Here is a 20,173-nt window from a genome sequence, read left to right as displayed (position 1 = left end):
TTTATCTCTAAAATAAATAAAGCTCGCCCTAGGCCAAGTCTTTCCCTGTTGTTCTTTTCCCACCATGAGAAAGACGAATGGAAGAGGTATTTCCAGTACGTTGAGGATCCGTTGAGAGTTTTTCTCGGTAGGGAACTGTACAATCTTTTCCCCTATAGTATTGATACATTTTAAAAATATGGTCAGTGCTACGACCCCCTATTGTTTGATACAATACTACCCGGGGAAGATCCCCCACATCCATATATCCTTGGTTTGACCTCTCGTACTTGCTCAGTGTGCCCCGATTTCATCAATTGCCCCTCACAGTTTGCTATGTTTTTGGCATACCAAGCACTTGCCGGCATCTCAGTCCTACTGTTTGGTGGGCGAAGCGCTTGTTAAGGACATCGGCTATGGAAGCTCTAGCTCGCAACCACATGGTCCTGCCATGCAAGACCAGAGTGACCACAACGGTGAGCCTCCATTCAAATTATATTAGGGGGTCTTTCACTTTTGCCAGATATAGAGAGATACTACAAGTCCTCCATCCTAGATACTATCTCTGTGGCTATCTAGTTCACCGGTACTACAAAAATGTCTCTTTTTACTTTACTATTATTGATGGTTTGTTTGTCTTGGATTACGAGGGTCCAAGTCGTGCTGCTTCTTTCGATTCCAATCATTATATTAATGATAAATCTCCTCGTGCTTTTCCATAAGAACTTTGAGTGTGTATCATGTTGAAGATAAGGTAACCCTGTGATTTTTTCTAAAAAAAAAAAGACCGAATGCGTTCCATTTATTGGCTCGTCAAACCCAACAACATTTATGAGTCGCTACTTCAACTATCCCTCGGCGATAAGCTCGATAAGTACCATGCATGGTTGCCCCTTTCCATTATTTCTATCAGTCTCACCCAACAAACCACCCCAACCCTTCAACCAAAAAAGATAAGCACCTAGCGCGAGCCTTATTTATTAGTTTAGTAAAGTCATATTCTTTCTCCCTAAAGATTGAAGAAATGGATAAAAAAGGGTGTTGGACTTATGCAACGGCTATGCCACCCAAACCAATTGAGGGAAGTCGCCTCCGTCCCCTCGCAAGAAACTACAATGTTATGATATCCTTGGTTCACCCAAGTTTATTTGGTACTTTAACTTATAGTGTCCCTCCAAAAAGAAAAGATATAAATATGGAAACTTCTCTTCCATTTGGATCGGAGAATTTAGAGAGGAAATCAGGTTTTAAATTTCCAGAAACCGTATGATAATATAACTTAACGGAATAGGCCGCGCCTAAAATCATCCCAAGTACTGATAATGTGGCTAATAAGATATTTCATTTGAAAAGTCATACTAATATGAGAAATTCCCCGATAAAGCTGCTAGTATCAGGTGAACTCATATTTGCCAAAGTGGAAGAAGAAAATAATAGAGAGATTCGGCATGGTGCTCATTGAACCTTAGTAATATGTAGCAAGATGAGTCTTATGTTAGTCATATAGTACACCAAGACATATAAAAATGGTGAAGAAACCACTCCATGACTTTACATTGCTAGAATGCTACCGCCAATTCCCTTTACGTTTGATAGAGCCAAAGATCCCCCCAACTAATCGGAATACGCCGAGTACCCCCGAACGGTAAAAGATAGTTACAACATATCATACGGCTTCCAAACATAGATTCTTCTAGTCGTTCCTCTCTGTCGATCGATGGTAGTATAAGAGATTTGTACCCCTAGCAAAAAAAAATTCATAAAGGTTCCTTCTTGCTACCCATAGTTAGCATGTATCTGCCCATGTCATACTTTAGTATCACATCGTAAATCCCCACTTCAACTCTATCTTCGTTATCAGTGAACCAGAACATAGTGAATAAGTACTTTTAGATGTAGCGGGGACGAGACGATGTGACATACTCTGATCATATACAGAAGTGTTGTCCTTCTTCTTGGCAATATGGAACCTCTCAATAGCTCCCATTTTTATGGGGTCCTAATAGGATAGGTAGGCCCTAGTCTTTTCCCTCCCCCTCACTCCATAAGATCCTCTTTCTCTTTACCGAGAGTGAAAGAAGATAAGAAAGGATTCATTGTTTTCTTTCACGTGAATGGCACAATCTTGTGTCAAAAGGTTTTTCTTGAAATACACCACGTTAAGAGAGAAAAACCTCCTATGTACCGTACTCTTTTTGTACCTCGAAAAGGGGGGGGGGTCTCTCTTATGATGCTATGGACAGCTGTCCGAGTTGCAAGTGGTAAACTCAGACTCGAATAACATAGGATTGTGTGTGCCGGGCCCTTTGGGTCTGATATCTTGGCTGAGTTTTCCCTACCTCTGTCCCCTATGTTAAACTGCTATAAAATTTTGTTACATTCTACCGTTGATATGCAAGAATAAAAGGTTCCACACGATCTCCCGTTCGGTGGCATGGTGGCAGGACCGCTAGAGTTGTAGATCCGAGTATAGATAGGGTAAAATCTGCAGGGGTCATGCAAATACATAGGCCCCTTCCCTTATCTCTTGGATCAATAGGGTGGTTTAGAAGGCTCTTTCCAATCTACAGTCCCTAGGAGCGAAGATTAGGCAAGTAGTATGGCCCCTTTGTCATCAAACTATGTGTTGTGCGGCTCCCGCGAAGCGAATGAAGGAAGCACTTCGAGTTTCTGGGTGAGCTTACGCTTACTCTCAACCTCTTTGATTGATATGTAGGCGGGGGCTGGATAACCCTTTTACTGAAGATTCAATTCATAAGGCTAATTTTATGTCGTCGTGAGGCTTCGGTTAGGCCGACTACTATAGGCTAGCTACTTCTAGCTTCTGTGCAGTCCCATACAATTTGGTGTAGTGTTTGTTTGTATCTGTACGGAATTAAAATATCAGACAAAGGCGAGCAATATAATCCCTTCTTTCGGCCATCCATGGAAAAGCAGCGAACATTCGAAGCTAGGGCTTTTTAAACATTTGGACACGAAAACTATTCCTTTCTCAGCGGAAACACACCTTAGAGATTGAACGACAATAAGATAGGTGAACGTTCAGTATAAGACAACGCTGAGCTCTGAGAGCTTGTAGTCAACAACCCCATTATGAAACCAATCGAAAGCAGACTTTTGTACTTATGTAGTTAAGGTCTGGAACCTTTGCAACCATGATAGAAAGCCATTTTCTTGTTTCCAAACCCTTTGTCTCTCTTTTGAATCAAAGATGGTCGCCACTGTTGTATTTTACTTGATGGGGGGAAGCGGTAACTTCGTGCTCCGCTTGTCTCGCGCTTGCATGCATGAAGGCTAAGAGCCCTTTATTATAGGTCCAAAAGCATCCAAAAAATATCAGATCCAATAGAAACCCAACATTGAGCGTAGCTGATATGCGGCTAGGGCTAGCCAATCATATCATTCTATAAAATAAATCTATATGTATAGAGAGACCCCTCAATATACATATAGAATAGATATTCATGTATAGACATACATTCAATGGATTCATAGTTTTTGGTCTTAAAAGGCTCGTCGATCCAAATGAATCCTTCTTCCAGTCTCTCTTTGATCCCCACCCTGAAAGAGACCCACGGCATAGATCTCATCCGCATCACGTGTTGGAAGGCAACAAAGTTCAGTTCATTTGATCACAGCGCAACAGAGTGGAGCAGCCGCGACTATCCCTTGTTGGATCTCGCTGGTGGACATCTAAATGGTAGGTAGATGGCGTATGTGTGACGTTTGGAGTTGTCATTCGTCGATCTATCCCCAATAGAAAAATGAGTGATATGTTCCCCTATGGAACATGGCCTTGCAACTCGATCACTAATGGCTATGAGATTTGATATAGTAGCTAAGTTTCTTTTGCCCTCCGCTTTTCACCTGGACTGAATATATGTTATCTATAGAAAGTATGGTTCCGAAAGTGACTTTGGTTCACTAGTTTATGCTCAACTTCTCTCTCAATGTTAGCGGATCTACAGCTTGGCCTAGGGCTGTGCACTCTTTCTTTATGTGTGGGACGATACCGGGGAGAGAGGGGAATGCGTCGAGGCAGTAAGCAATACAACTATATTTTTGATTTTCCCTCCATGAGATTAAACTAGTGTATTTGATAGATGGATAAGGGAATTGATATAACCTAAAAACCACTTGGGCATTATAAGTACGATGTAGACTCCATCAGACACATATCGATTTATTTCTGATAGATCTAGAATAGATAGTTTCTCATCAATAGAAAGAATAGGAGATTTCCCCCTATTCTTGAGAGATTCCCTCTCTATCTCTTCTTATATATCAGAACAGATCTAGATATTTATCAATCAATTTGAAAATAGCACCCTCATATCGCTTTTCGTTAATTTCACCATAAAAATAGAGCAGCCATAATAAGAAGCAGGGTAAGCAAATAGAAGTAGTCTCGTCACGCCCTTGAATTATTATTCACGAATGAATTGGGAAAGCCAACATAATGATTCAATTCTAACTTCGTAGAGCTAATGTCATTGTTCCCTGCGCGTATGGCCATCCCACACTCCCGTCCCGAGGCGGTAAAGGGCTTTTGTTTTTGAAACAGACAGCAATGTTTTGCTAACACCTCGAAACAAGCTTCTATTGCGACATGATATACTCTATCCCCCATTGCTAGAAAGTTGATAGGTAGCGCGCCCATCACACATGTTTTGTCCTTGTGTGCCCATAACTCATTATAGGTAAGCTAACAGCCGCCTCCCGACTAAACATACCAACAGTCACCACATTTATATGAGCTACTGAGGAGTAAGCAATAATCTTCTTAAGATCGATCAGCCTTAAAGTTGTCTAGGAATTATATATTATAGCAATTGCGCATAAAGTATAAATGAAAGGAGTGGAACAAACTGTCTGTTCGGGAAACATGGGTATTGAAAATCTTTAAAACTCATAGGTTCCAAATTTTAAAGCAATTCCTGCCAAAATGACGGATCATGTCGTACGTCCCTCTAAATGAGCTTGGGGTGAAAAAATATAAACTGGTACTATATGCACTTTGACAACGAAAGAGGCGAAAGAATCAATTCATAGAATAATTTGGCGCCACTCACTAAATTTTGTGGTTAATAAGATATGTAAAACATTTGTCCCTATTTGGAGAAGAATCAACAAAATAGATAATAGCATAAAGCAGATCCATGTAAAGTATAATAGAATAACTGATATGTTGCCTTGATCATCTTTTTTCTCGAACTCCATTCGCCTATAATAATGGTAAAGTTAGGTATGGCCCCAGAGTGGAATTGACCGGTGGTGCTTGGTCGAAGCTCCAATAGGTAGCCACTCCCTTCTCAGAGAATCTTACGTGAGACTTCCGCGTCACACAACTTTGTCCCGAACATTCATCGTTGACCTTCGCATTAAACAACTATCTATGCATATATTTTAAGCTTGGACTTACAAATATTTTGCTTCTCATGTGGTGTAAAATAATGGTTCATGTGATGCGGGAGATGCCCTACCATAGGGTCTGACCTTCTTCCCACCCAAAAGAACTGCTCACTCTCTAGACGGAGTAGTGGGGGCCCTATCGGGAGGCATAAATAAAACCATTCCTTTCAAATTGAACGCAATGCTCGTCTTCCAAATAAAAAAAAAATGCTAGTTGTAAACAAATATTATGTGCGGCCTATAGAGCACATGTAAGGCACATTCGACTTGCTCACGCAGAAGATCACTCTCTTAGAGAGAGAGAAAGGTGTAAAAAAAATCGCCTTATGTTATGGCCGGCCCCCGACTTACGGTCTTTACACTGCTACTATTGTGATGTAAGCGGTCCAAATTGGTTGAATCTTTCTCAATCATCCTGGCCGGAACAGATATGCAACACTGGCACAGAGCATAAAATCTTGGAACTCTTTTATCATTTGAATCTTAAGGAGAGGACCCTACGATATTCTTGAACCCTTTGTCGAGATCTACCATGCCAGCAGTTCCTTGTGTTTTGAAGTGGAAAAACAGTCTTTCGTCGGAACTATCTGAACGGGTCTATCCTCCCATTATATTTGTTTTAAGCAACTTATCTTAAGGTCTCCTCTCCAATACCTCCCTGTGACGATTGAGGAAGCAACCCATCTGCCATGGCGGGGGCGACATTCTTTTACTCACCATAAGTCCTTGAAGATTATACCTACCTTCGATTGCTTACAAGTTTACGTCCATCACATGTCGGGTACAATTTCCTTAAAATATCCCTTGTATTCTTTACCCGAATTCTCGCAAGTGTGTTCACAACCGCAAAATTTAATGACAAGGAATCCTTTCTCGGAAACAAACACAACCCCTACAGACACATAGGAGAACCCCGTATTGCATATCCATATAAGACCCAAGTAGGATGGTCGAGGTCCTATGAGTTACCCACTACTCGAAGTACCCTCCCAAAAGGAAAAATATGTGTTTCCCAGGTTTGGTTCTTTTTAGTTTGTATGGGAAGGTTCAACCAGAAGTGCTATGCTTACACATTAGACTACCACTCTTTTCGAAAGCTTCACACGACTATTTAAGGACGACGGATGGCCACCTGTAAGGGGTTTATTGCTCAAGGCCAGTGCAGAGGAAAGGCTTTATCCCAGCGAATAGAATATACTAAGCTCTGCAAAACAGAGGGATTAGGACACTTTCTTGAAGAACATAGAATAGTAGAAGATCCAGCATGCAGAACATGGCGATCGTTATAAATTCATGAATTAGAAATGTTGTAATATACTCCTTCCCATAGCTTATCATACCAGACCAACCTACTAAAATGCAAATGGGGATCAGAAATGTTGTCAATATCATGAAGAATACTGAGATTCTGTCTATACCCAAATAATAATTGATGTTTTCATAAAGAAGCCAACGATGGTTTTCAACAAATTGAGATTTGGTCGTAGAAGAATCAAATTGTATCCGAAGAATAGGGGATTTAAAAAGGTAATAAGAGAGGAGCACATACCAATTAATTGTATCGGTCTTATTCTTTAATTTTTAATGAAAAGAGGTATAATGCTTCCTAGATACGGGACGAAAAAAATACCACGTAGATAAGAATAGCATTGAATTAAATGTTCTAACATAGAGTAGCATCGAACATGGAAGAGATTCATTGACAACTATAACAATATAGGCTTCTAATTCCAATACAATAGGAGTCTATCAGTGCATTTTCGGTGAACAGCATTATTGATGAGTGGGTAGGTGGGTTAGGTGCAACTCTACCCTAGTGGGAAGTTATGAGGCAAGTCTCCCCCCTTCCCCCCTATCCGTGTGTGGGCCAATATTTTGAAAGGCGAAAAAGCTGGAGAACCCGCTTAGACCCAATAGTGGGCAGCACAAAGCACCTTAAGATAGGGCACGCTCTTCTACATGCCATCCCGCTCGACCTGGAACAAATACCTATTTAAGGTATTAAAGAGAGAGGCACCCCACCCCTAGTAGAGTTGTTAAAGAGGAGATTTTGTGGATTTTCTACCACCGTGCCAGAAATATCTATTGGGGAAACCCATCCCCCACCAATGCGGCCTCGACCCTTTTTTTCAAAGAGGAACTACTTCTCAAAGATACCCAAAAAGAGTTGGAGATTCCTGGGCTCGATCTTCCCGATAAAATAGAAGGAAACCCGGTGTTGAAGCTCCTTTGTTCTTTGGATGTCTAATAGGAGAGTGAGTTCTACTTTCGAAAGTAGAACAATGCGCGGAATGCTGCATCCTTGGGCTGGGGAATGTGCGGTTGTGCTTCTCAACTAGGAGGGTAAAAATGCTAGACGGGGAACCCCTTCTCGCGTGCGACGCGACAACGAAGTCTTCATGAGCCCTGCTCGAATAATAATTCAGAAATAGGAGAGGGAGAAGAACGCATACCAAAATATATTTTATACTCTTTTTTTTGACTCCTTAAATAGAAAAGGTAGAAAAAGGAAAAATAATAATACACTATATAAGAAAAAGCGAGAATCCGATCTTTGAAATAATTGACTCAAGCTCATCATACCTTTTTAGTGACTCAACTCATAGTGATCATTACGCTTTTTGTGACATGACACAAGCTAATCATGCATAATTTGGTTTCCACTTACTCGTCTTTTATGGATCAAACGCATCAAGCAACGCCTCGCCGCTTTAGAATTCAAACACAAAATAGCCATACTTAAAAAATCTTCTTATTCTTCTTGTTTCATAGTTGAAGTTCCCTTTCTCCGGTAGCTAGTTTAATGGTTTCTAAGTTGGGAGACTGGTATATTCTGGACGGACGGTAAATCCACGTATGTTGTTGGTCCTTAGAAGGACAAAGGGCATCAATCCTATTCTACTCTCCTAACGAATTTCCCTTTTGCTACTCCCTTTTTCTACCTTGAGCCTAGTTTTTTCTTATTATAGATAATGTACGCACACATAATCTATCTAATTAATGGACTAGTTTCACTATGAATCATTCGATCTTGTATAATGACTTTTGAGGCATTCCATTAATTGGCTGCTTCTCAACCTCTCCTAGGTCAATGAACTGGGTTACTCAACTCCACCTTCTCTTAATCTCATTTGATAAAGTCAAGTCAATGGAAAATGGATTCTATTGCTTGAGCAATTAAAAAGTCTATGATTCTCATCTTGGGAAAAGATTTTTAGGCTACGACACCTCCTATAACTACACCACCAAGACTAGGTTACAGAACAAATGCCAGAGTAGCAGATTCCATAGTCGGAGTTCTTCCTCTATCAAATGTCTCTGAACCTTCTACGTAGCTAGAGTACGAGATTGATTCTCTGATGGTAGAAAGAGAGAGGATAAAGGATAACGCTTACAAGAAACGTTTTCATCATTTTTCACTGACCCTGGTTCTATCAGACCCACTTTTTCAATACAGGTGTGAATTTCTTCCTGTCTTCTTACTCAAGAGCTCTTACTCCGCTTAAATAAAAGCAGATTTTTGTCCTTTCTCTTTTGAATAAGCATTTTCAAAATCCCTCTCGTGCATGACCGCCATTAGAAGCCAAGCAAAGTCTACCTCAAACCCGCTATGATCGCCGCCATCAGAACTGCACGATCCCATCTAACTACATTTTCTGTAGCTGTGGGAAAAAAAGGCATTGGCGGACAATCAACCATAAAACTTAGCCATGAAGGTCACGTTAGTCTTCTTGATGGCTCCATTTGGCTTGTTTACCCAGTCGGCACCCTATCCATCAACAGACAAGGGTAGGGCCATCCACCTCTTGGTTGTCTCTCTCAGCGATGGCTCACGCAAGAATTGTCCATCTTTGACAATTTGCCACCGGTAGTAAAACTCGGCGGTGAGAGGGGTCTGGTTGGAATCAACCTTAATTCCACGTACTCGTACATGCTCAAGTGGGGTTTATTTGGCGGGGGCAGCCCGCCTATCAATCTGTGATCTGAGAGTATCCACGTAGGAGGCGTATAACTCTCGGACCAACTCATTAGTGTAACGGCCCAAAGAACGTGCTGTCCACTCAAGTCGATGTATGGTGTAGAGATTGTGGATCTCTGGAATAGTAGGGAGACTTCCTATAAGGACCTGCCTCTCTAATGTAAGGGTCCGTGTCATGACTCTTTTATCATTCAGAAACTTTTAATCTGAATACACTTGATACTGCCCGTCGACACACCACTGGTTGGATTGGTCGGCAAACGGGGTAAGAGCATGAGTCGGTAAGCTGGGACTGGACTCACAACTGTCAGCCACATCAGACAAGGCAGACTATGCAGCTGTGGCAGGTGTAGCAACTTCAACAGACCTAGAGGATTCCTCCAACCACGAAACTCCTAATGAGTGAGACACTCCTTCTTAATGAGTAGTTGACGCAGAAGTTGTGTCGGATAGTGTGCGATCCTCATCAGACTAGGAGATAGTGACTACGGTGGATGCCACGTTTTTAGGCGTAGCTTTGGCAGCACGTGCAGCTCGGGATGTAGTGGTAGTGCCTTAGGGCACGTACTCGGGGTTACACACATCATCAAATCCAATGACAAGGCGGGCATACGGGGCGACACACTTTGATCGCCCACTTGTGTAAACTCGATCTTGTTTTGGTTCCATAATAGATAGTACATGTAAAGAATCAATATTAGTACGAGAAAGAGCAAAGAAGACAATAAAAAATGAAACAAAATAAATATAAGAGCTAAGTCGTAATGACTTTTTTGTAGTAACAGTGAAACACGACGGACCAGGTAATGGCTCGTTGTGAGTACGACGGACCGTCATGGGGTCCGTCATGTCTTACTTCAACTATGTTAATGTGTGGATCCCTGAAGGAAAGTCTCTGAAAAGTATGACTGATAAGCAGTACGAACCGTCATGACAATGACGGTCCATCGTCGATGTCCGTCGTGGAGACCCTTGGGGGAGGGTTCTCTGACCGACACAATGGTTGTGCAGGGTATGACGGTCCGTCGTAGATGTACTTCAGAGGACACTTAGAATAAGTGGGAGACCCTTAGGACCAGGGTCTCTAAAAACCATGATGGTTGTGCAGGACGGACCGTCGAGGATGTGACGGTCCGTCGTAGATGTTTGTTAGAGGACATTGAGAAAAAGTATAGAGACCCTTAGGAGAGGGGTCTTTGACCGTCACGATGGTTTTGCAGGACGGATCATAGAGTATGTGATGGTCCGTTGTAGATGTCCCTCACAGGACACTTAGAAAAAGTATGGAGACCCTTAGGAGAAGGGTCTGTGACCGTCATGACGGTTGTGAAGTACGGACTGTCAAGGATGTGATGGTCCGTCGTAGATGTCCATTAGAGAACACTTAGAAAAAGTAGGAGACCCTTAGAAAAAAGGGTCTCTGACAACCAGAACGGTTGTGCAAGACGGACCATCGTGGTTACGACGGTCTGTCGCATGTATCCGTTGGTGGACACTAGGAGAGAAACGTATAGTGGGATGTTGGAACAGACGCTATGATCGTCCGCCATCGAGGTCTCATTCTGTCATTCAGTCAGGGAACTGGGGATGCCACAATCATCCCCTATGACTCATATTGAATACTTAGTGATAACCTATATGTTTCTAACCCAAAAAAGTAGTAAACTAGCAATGCTAAAGCACCTATTTCTAAAGTTTTAACAAAGCAATTTTGAGGATTCTCAACCTATGTCAGACAAAATTTGTATAAATGAATAAACCCATCAATAAGAAGTAGGATAATACTAATTGAAAAATAAAAATGCAATATAAACGGGTAGGAATCAGAGACACATACATGAGAAAAGGAGAAAGACAATCAATGGAGACCCTTTGTTAGCAAGAACAGAACCACATTAGCAGACTCCGACTAGTAGAGAGTGAATTTTAGGAATTGGGGAATTTGGGGAAATTATCGGTTGAAAGGGAGGTAGGAAGTGGAAAGTTTAAAAGGGAGGGAATGGGTGAAAGAGGGAAAGCCGTTCAAATTGACGGGTCGGGGGGTTTATAGGTTGAAAATTTCTAGAAGTTCCCAGCCGGGTTGGGTCGGGTACGCTTATTAATGATGCAGCGGTCCCCGATGAAGGTCCGTCGCAAATGTGACGGTCCGTCATTGGTTCCGTCGTTGTTGACCTAGTTTGGAAAATAACTGAAAGATGTAGCTGGCACAACGAACTCATGCGATGCTCCGTCGCGTGCGTTACGGTCCGTCAATGTGTTCTTTGTTACTGTTTCAGAATGATTTTCTGTAGAATTTCCTTGTGTTGTGCCCGCAACGTTAAAAACCCATTAGTAGAAAATGCTACCATTACTAGAAAGAAAAACTATAAGTATTGGGTAGCCTCACAATCGGCGCTTGATTTAACATCGCGGAGCGACTGAGGACACTTGATTACTCAGACTTCATCAAGATGGTATGCCTCAATAACTTCATTAGCCGATTAAAGTATGCCCGAAATAGATTTTTAAGTGCTTTTCATTCACGTTGAACCGCACACCCTCCTTAGTTTCCAACTCAACAGCTCCATGAGGGAATAGTTGGGTAACCTAGTAACGACCAGTCCATTTGAATTTGAGCTTGCCCGTAGAAAAAGCGCAACCTAGAATTTAATAAAAGCACCAAATCCCCAACCATAAACTGTTGTTTTTTAATTTTTAGGTCTTGGTACATTTTAATCTTTTCTTTGTAGAGGTTTGAGCTTTCATAAGATTTCAGGCGAAATGATCGAGTTCATTCAACCTAGTTAAATGTTTTTCTGCAGCTTCGTCCCAATCCATTTTCAACTTTTTCATAGCCCACATGGGTTTACGCTATAATTCAACCGGAAGATTACAAGTTAACCCATATACAAGTTGTTATGGGGACATACCTATGGGAGTCTTATACGCTGTCCTGTAGACCCAAAGAGCACCATCAAGCCTCCTTGAAAAATCCATTCTACTACCATTTTTTTTATACAATATCTGTTTGATCTCCCTATTTGACACTCAAAATTGCCCACTAGTTTGAGGGTGGTATGGAGTGGCCACATTATGGCGAACCCCATATTTCTCCAATAAACCATTGAACAATCTGTTGCAGAAGCTGGAGCGACCATCGCTAATAATTGCCCTTGGGGTGCAATAACGAGAGAATATATTCTTTTTTAAGAACGCAGTTACACTCTTCCTTTCATTGTTTGCAAGGGTGATAGCTTCCACCCATTTAGATGCATAGTCAGCCGCTACTAAAATATACTTCATTCCATGAGAACTCACAAAAGGACCCATAAAGTCAATACCCAAAATATCAAATTACTCAATCATCATAATGGGGTTTAGAGGGAGCTCTTGCTTTCATGAAATGCCGCCAACTCTTTGGTATCTATAACATGATTTATCAAACTCATGAGCATCTTGATGAAGGGTTGTACAATAGTTACCACATTGTAATATCTTCTGGGCGGTTCGGATACCACTATGATGTACACCAACGGATGAGGAATGGCGTATCTCCTAACTGCTCAACATCTCACATTCTGGCACACAACGCCGAGTAAGACCGTCAGCACAAATCCTATATAAATATTGTTCATCCCAAAAGAACTTCTTCACATCGTACATGAACTTTTTTCTTTGATGAAAGGAAAAGTCTAATGGAATAATATCACTAGCCAGATAATTCTCGAAATCTGCAATCCATTGAATAAATCCTGTGAGGCCGCCAGTACATGCTCATCAGGGAAAATATCATCAATATTAGATTTATCCCCTAACTCTCTCATAGCTTCATCTTCTAGTCGAGAGAAGTGATCAAAAACTTGATTTTCGGTCCCATTTCTATCCCTCACTTTAAAATCAAATTCTTGTAGCAGTAATACCCAACGAATCAACCTCGGTTTTGCATCCTTCTTTGCCATCAAATACCCCAATGCTGAATGGTCAGTATGCACTATAACTCTAGTACCTAGCAAACAGGAGCGAAATTTTTCAAAAGCAAAGACTACTGCAAGGATTTCTTGCTCTGTCACTGTGTAGTTCATATGAGCTTCATTTAGGGATTTACTCACATACTAAATGGGGTGAAGGATTTTGTTCTTTCTTTGTCTCAACACTACACGAAGAGCAACCCCACTAGCATCACGCGTCACCTAAAATGGGCTGTTCCAATCCGGGGAAATAATGATAGGTGCAGACACCAATTTTTCATTTAGCTCGCCGAATGATTCAAGACAAGATTAATCAAAATAAAATTTACAATCTTTTTCCAATAGTTTGCACAATGATTGTGTAATTTTAATAAAATCTTTGATGAATCTCAGATAAAAACCTCCTTGCCCTAGAAAGCTTCTCACATATTTTACAGAGATAGTTCGGGGAAGTCAATCTATTACCTCGACTTTAGCTCGATCAACCTCTATGCTCTTTTCTGAAATGCGATGACCCAAAAAATACCTTTTTTCACCATGAAGTGGCATTTTTCCCAACTAATGAGGTTGGGATAATTCCCATGAGGAAAATAGTTCAGACTTAACATTAATCTATTATTACTATTATTTAGTCCATTATTTCCTTAGAAAACAACGACAATAAAAGGGGGATTTTTATTTCTAAATGAATGAATTTACCTAGAAAAAATAAAGTAGACAACAAACAGATTCAAATGTTGGAGTTGAAGCAATTAATAAAAGTAACTTGGTTTAAGTGGTCCCCACAGGTTCCTAACTTGATAATTCTAACTATAACAATTCTTTCCTACTATCTTCCATGCAAAGTGATAAGTTATGTATTTCTAAATCCTTTGTCCGACATCTAGAAAATTTCAGTCCACACCTTGGTACGGCTACGTGTGTTGCTATACTAACCCTTACCTTTACCTCATATTAAGCATTGTATTCGAATTTTAAGAAGTTATTACCTCGTACGAATCAATACTAGCCTATTAGATAGAATACACTAAATCTATGTTGATGATTCCTTTCCTATTATCATCCTTGGTCTGGCAAGTAGCATTAAGGCGAGTTCTAATGTTGGCCATCCGTTAAAAAGACTTCTAAGAAAAAGAATTATCAATACATTCAAGACACTATTCTTGAACTGTTATTTTAGTTAGGTTTTACTTCATTATTTGGCTATGTTTCCTACAATCCTAGTTATGGAGTATAGTTACCCATAGTCATAATCATAATATTCATATATGTAATATAAGAATTCATGCACTTACTTTAATGAGAAAGAATAAAATCCTGAGATTTACTTGATTAATTGACAAAATCACCAACAATTAAATTCAGAGAAAATGTTTAACAATCCACAGTCTAATATGCAAAATAATCTACTAACAAAGAATCTAACATAAAAGTGTTTAACAAACAAAGAGTCTAACTATAAGAGAGTCTAACCCCAATACCGAGGTTTTTCAAACTATTTATAAAAAAACAAAAACCTAATCAAAGAAGAACTCTATTTGCTGAAAATCTGTCAAAACGTGACTGGGTCGACGGACCTCGCAATGTGTCGTCGTGGTCACGACGGGCCGTCATGGACTCTGTCGTCCCATACAATGCAAATTATTCTGCTGCTCTCTTCATTATCCTCGGCGGCACGTATGACAGATAGTCACAGGCATAACAGTCCATCCAGGGATTCCGTTCCATAACACTTAAACTATTGGAATTTAGGTACTGGACTACTTCTCTGATCATCACGACGAACCAGCAGGACGGAGCGTCATGGCTACAACGGTCTGTCATGTACTTCGTAACCCCATACTTGGTCAGACTTCCCAATCTTCCTTCAGCAAATTTACTACGACGCCACCGACGAACCGTCACAGGAACGACGGACCGTCATAATCTCCGTAAGTGGAAACTTTTCTGCATTTCTTGCTCAATAACTTTCGCATTCATTCTTAGATAGATTTCCTGCAAATAAAGGGAAACTTACATTAAAATCAATACAAAAAGGCATTTGGACACACACTTAACTTAAGGAAAAACATTGAAAATATCGTGAAACCTCGGTATATCATAGCTCAAAACTAAAGCTAACTTCTATATCGCATATAGAGATTGTTGACAGGCATACCTATTCATGATATCGAACAAGAATGATAATTATCAATAGATACATATATTCCATGATAGGATGAGCTACACTTTCAACAACATAAGCAACCTCCCAAGAAGCTTCCCTCAAGTGCCTTTTTCTATTGTTACGGTCATCGACCGCAACATTGAATTGAGACTTTCCGCATTGCTTTGGAATTGAATGAATGTAATTCTCCTCTGCCAAATCGATTTTCATGAAGAAGGTCAACCCAAGCTATTACTCTACCTCCTCTCCTTACGTTATGTTAGATTTTGAATACCTACTGCATTTCCTTCTCCAGAAATAGTAGACTAATAAACAATAACGTGCACACATACAGGCATTGGGTATTCCTGACTTCCAGCCCTAACTCTTAGTCACACATCCGCTGTGAATGGAAGATGTTTATGTGGCATATAAGATCTTCCTTTCGGTTAAATTTTAGTAGAATTCATTGTGCGTTAGCCCAGTATTTTGCCTTATGTTTTATGTCTCACTGCTCGATTAGGTTTTAATGGAAATAGTAGTCCCTTTTACTTGAAACTCACTAGCTTGATTTTTGGGCTTTAGCAAAAAACACATCCTGCTTTTGGCTTGGCCCTAGAACACCAGTTACTCATGTAGCAGATTACAGTTCTTCCTTTAAGGAAGAAAGTCTACTTGCTTGTTTATGTAGTTAATTCTCTTCCGCATCGATGAGAGAGAAAATTCCTATTTTATATAGCTATTTGTGCAAGTATTTTACAGTTAAGAATGAACTCTCTCTTTTACAAATTGTGTATTAATATATTATAACTATAGCGTATACTTCCATTCTATTATACCTATAGCATACTTCCCTTTTTCAAATTACTGCATTTCTCCAAGTGATCCACAAACGATGAAAATCTCTCTTTTTCCTATCCCTATCCAATTCACTGGTAGTGATCGTTTATACTCTAAAAGTAGTTTTCCTGCTTTTTGTGCCGACTCATCATTTATACGAGTCGCACATACACCCTAGTGCATGTTCCTCAATGTTTAGGGCACCCGCGAAGAGCGGGGCATTTCTGGACATTTCTTATAGGATGTCTTGTATTTCTAATAAGTTGTTTAACAGTTGGCATATTGAATCGTATACATAATATGATGGGTTGGTTTAGATTGATCCTAAATTATTGATGATGAATAACTTCTATTTATTAGAATATTTAATTCGCAGATAAAATCTCAAATCTCTCTCGACACGGAGAAACTGTCTTTTTAATACGCTAATTCAAGTTAGAATTCCAGTTCTTCTTGTTCCAGGCTATTGAATCTTCCCTTCCACACTTCTTCAAAAAAAACTTCTGGTGGACATTTTTCGTGAGTCGAGATGATGTGTTTAGTATCAACCTCACTACATCCTAAGAGCTATCTAAGATAGGTTGGAGGATAAATTCCCTTCATGAGTAGAGATGTGGTGTTCACTAGTTATCCTTAACATATAGATTAAAGTGATTAGATTCTACGGGGTTATGTCTAGCACCGTGACTACATGAAAATAAGGTGGTTACACTTCATGAGTTTTGATGTTTTGTTCCAATGTAACTCTTGAGATGAGTACTCCTCGTGAGTAGAGAATGAGTACTTAGTAGAAATCTCCTTATCCCTTAACTATGCACCTGCATAGGTGTACCTATGGGGAAAGACATGTAAAAGCTAAAAAGAATCACCTTAATCTAGGTATGTGGGGATCCCTCATCCAATAGGGGTCAATCTTGGGATTTCATGTTTATCTCTCTTGGTCTATGTCGGTTAAGCTAACGTAGACAAAATATTTTATTTAACTAAGTCTTCTAATAGAATGTACTAATTAGGGTAGGTGGTCGTATGGGACGCTATCTACTCATTGCTCTAGGTAGGACCTTCCATAAGGGAAGACATGGTGCAAAACCTTCTAAAAGAATGCACTACTTAAGGTAGGTGGTGGTATCCGATGCTATCTACTCATTGCATTAATTAGTAATTCCTAAAGAGAAGACTTTGGTGGTTTGTTGGTTGTCTTTTAATGTCTTTCCATTGATTGTGGGGCTTGTTTCTCCTGAGTTGAGCAAGCCGAAAAGGGTAGTCTTGAGCATTGCTTTCGTGTGTATTGAAGGAGGCATATGCATACTTCCTTCATGTCTTACCTTAGTGAGTCATAGGATAGTCCCGAGTTAGGTAAACTCTAACGGAAAATGAGTTCACTTTATCATTCGCTTGGACTTGGAAGTACAGTCAATTAGGATAGGATAGTATTCATTGTTATATTTTACTTATATTGCATGAAATGTTATTTTACTAAAATGTCCCTTTTCGCATGTTTTTGCATATGCCATACTTAGTACATTATTTGTACTAACCCCATATTTTCTATACCTTATAAGTATTGGTTGAAGTCTTTTTCAATATTTCAAAACGCGAAGCTTGGGAAATTCACTCTCTCGAGAATTGGTATGTCCTCATATATTCGAGGGCATTGTCTATTGTCTCCTAGATTTATCATTAAGACTTGTTATGTATATGATTTCAATGTAAACTGCCGTGTCCCTAAGATATTATATTTCGTGTCTTAAGTTTGGCTTATGAGGATAAGATTGTAAATATTTATGAAAGATTTCATTTTTATTCTTTATTCGTGAAAAGTTTTAATTCCGTACTACTTTTTATGTCTTACGTAATGTATGCTAGTTGAAGGACTTGTACAAGAGCCCTTAGGGTCAAGTACGCTTAGCTTAGAAATGAGGTTTCTTCCTAAATCTTATGGGGAACTTTTGGGTTGTCATATAGGCGACCAATTCGCGCGGTTCCGGGGGAACTTGTGTCAGCAGCTGGCACCCGACAACGTCTTCAACCCTATAAATTTTTTTTGCCAATTCCCTCTTCGTACTACCATAAAATGAGATTCTTCCCAAATCCAAGTCTCCTGTTCCAACAATTGAATAACTAATACATTTTCTTTTTAGTACTTCAGGTTCTTATGTAGCACATAATGTTAATCCTGTAGCGGATCAATTCCAGTGAGCCTTTCAAACTATTACTATTAGTAATCGACTCTATATCCTCTATAATAAACTTTGGTTTTTCAATCAAGTTTTGTATGAACTTTCAGTTAGATCGTTTTCGCGTTACGCATATGAAGCCTTCTTTAAAGCATTAGAAAAATGTGCTATTTAGATATTGTTCCCTTATGGTATCTCGTATACATTCAGTTGACTGGCCAAGCAAATAATCCAACTTCAAAGTGGCTTTGTTGTGCGAAGAGTGCGTTGTGACCCGTGGCCTCCTGCCTGGTGGGGGTGGCTCCTCCGTTGTGGGTAAACGGGAAACCCGACTCAGCGAACCCGAGGAAAGGCATCATAATAGTAGTAGGGGTGTTAAGACCAATCCCTTTGATTATGCTAGGATGAATGCAAGTGAATGAATCCCATCCCCTAGAGAGTGAAGTGCATACACCCCTATAGAGATAGGGGTGAGCAACCGAGCTCGTTCTTCCATTTTAAGATCTGTAGCTTTACTTTTTATTATATAAGTCAAGCACTAGATCCCTACAACTAGTATATTATTGATGATAAGCCAACATCAAAGCTTACCTGATTCAGAAAACAAAAAGTTTTCTAAAAAAAGAGGAAGGTTCGGGGGCTGAGAAGCTCTTGCTTGCTGCTTGTTGTCTACTTCACGAGCCTTCAGTGCCCCTTTTTGTAACATCGCTTATTTCGTCTATCCACGATGCTGTAAAATGAGTGAAAGGGGAGGCTAACTAGCGGTAGTCATTTCGGTTTTATGCCACAAGGTCCTTATAGATGTCGGGACAAGTGAATCATCGCTTTTGGGCACAGGAAGCCCTCTACCATTTATGTCATTGCTTTCCATCATCTTGTATTGTACTGTGTCATATTAGACCAAATAGATTTATTGAATGATAGAAAGAGAGAAAACTTTAATTAGTTATTCTTTTCGATTGATAATTATCCCCATTCATTACTAGATTCTTGTCATTACAAACTTATTGTCCGTACCTAACTACATGGTAGTGCTCTAGGGAGAGCAACTATTATGGCATGGGAGAATTAAAAGTAATGATTTCCGCAAGAGTAGCCAGACGGACTATTATATTATGTCTAGTGACAACTAAAGTAGAGTTAAGTCAAAAAGTATGGTATAAAAGCCTTTCCGAGTGAGCCTCTAGGATCTCCTATAAACCTCATGATTTTGAAAAGGGACGATATTAGGAGACGCAGTGAGTGGAGATTCTCCTGCAGAGAGCCGGATGAGGGGATATCCTCACGTACGGTTTGGTTGGCGGGGACATCCCGCCCTACAATCATTATGCCTTTGAAATGTTACTTGGTTCAACTATATTTGTGACCTTTTCTCGTATGTTGGACTCTCTATCTTCTTAGGTAGATAATTGATCGTCTTTCATTTAGATAGTGAGTAGTTTTTATAATAATAAGTCAAGTCAATAATAATAGAACTGGGTGAGTGAAAGTCACTTGACTGTAAGGAGAGGAGAGAAAAGCCAAGATTGCATTGTAAGCAAGCAATCTGTTATGGGTGTCGCCAACTCAAAGTTACTTCTCTTCTTTCATTTTTCAAGTCACATTCAAAATGATGACATTTGTTTTTTGCTTTATAGAGGAGAAGGGAAAAGGCCAATTTTCACCACCATCCTTCCCCAAAAAATTATGTTAG

The sequence above is a fragment of the Solanum pennellii genome, chromosome 10, assembly GCF_001406875.1.
Source record: "Solanum pennellii chromosome 10, SPENNV200".
Classification (NCBI taxonomy): domain Eukaryota; kingdom Viridiplantae; phylum Streptophyta; class Magnoliopsida; order Solanales; family Solanaceae; genus Solanum; species Solanum pennellii.
This window is presented reverse-complemented; position numbering follows the sequence as displayed.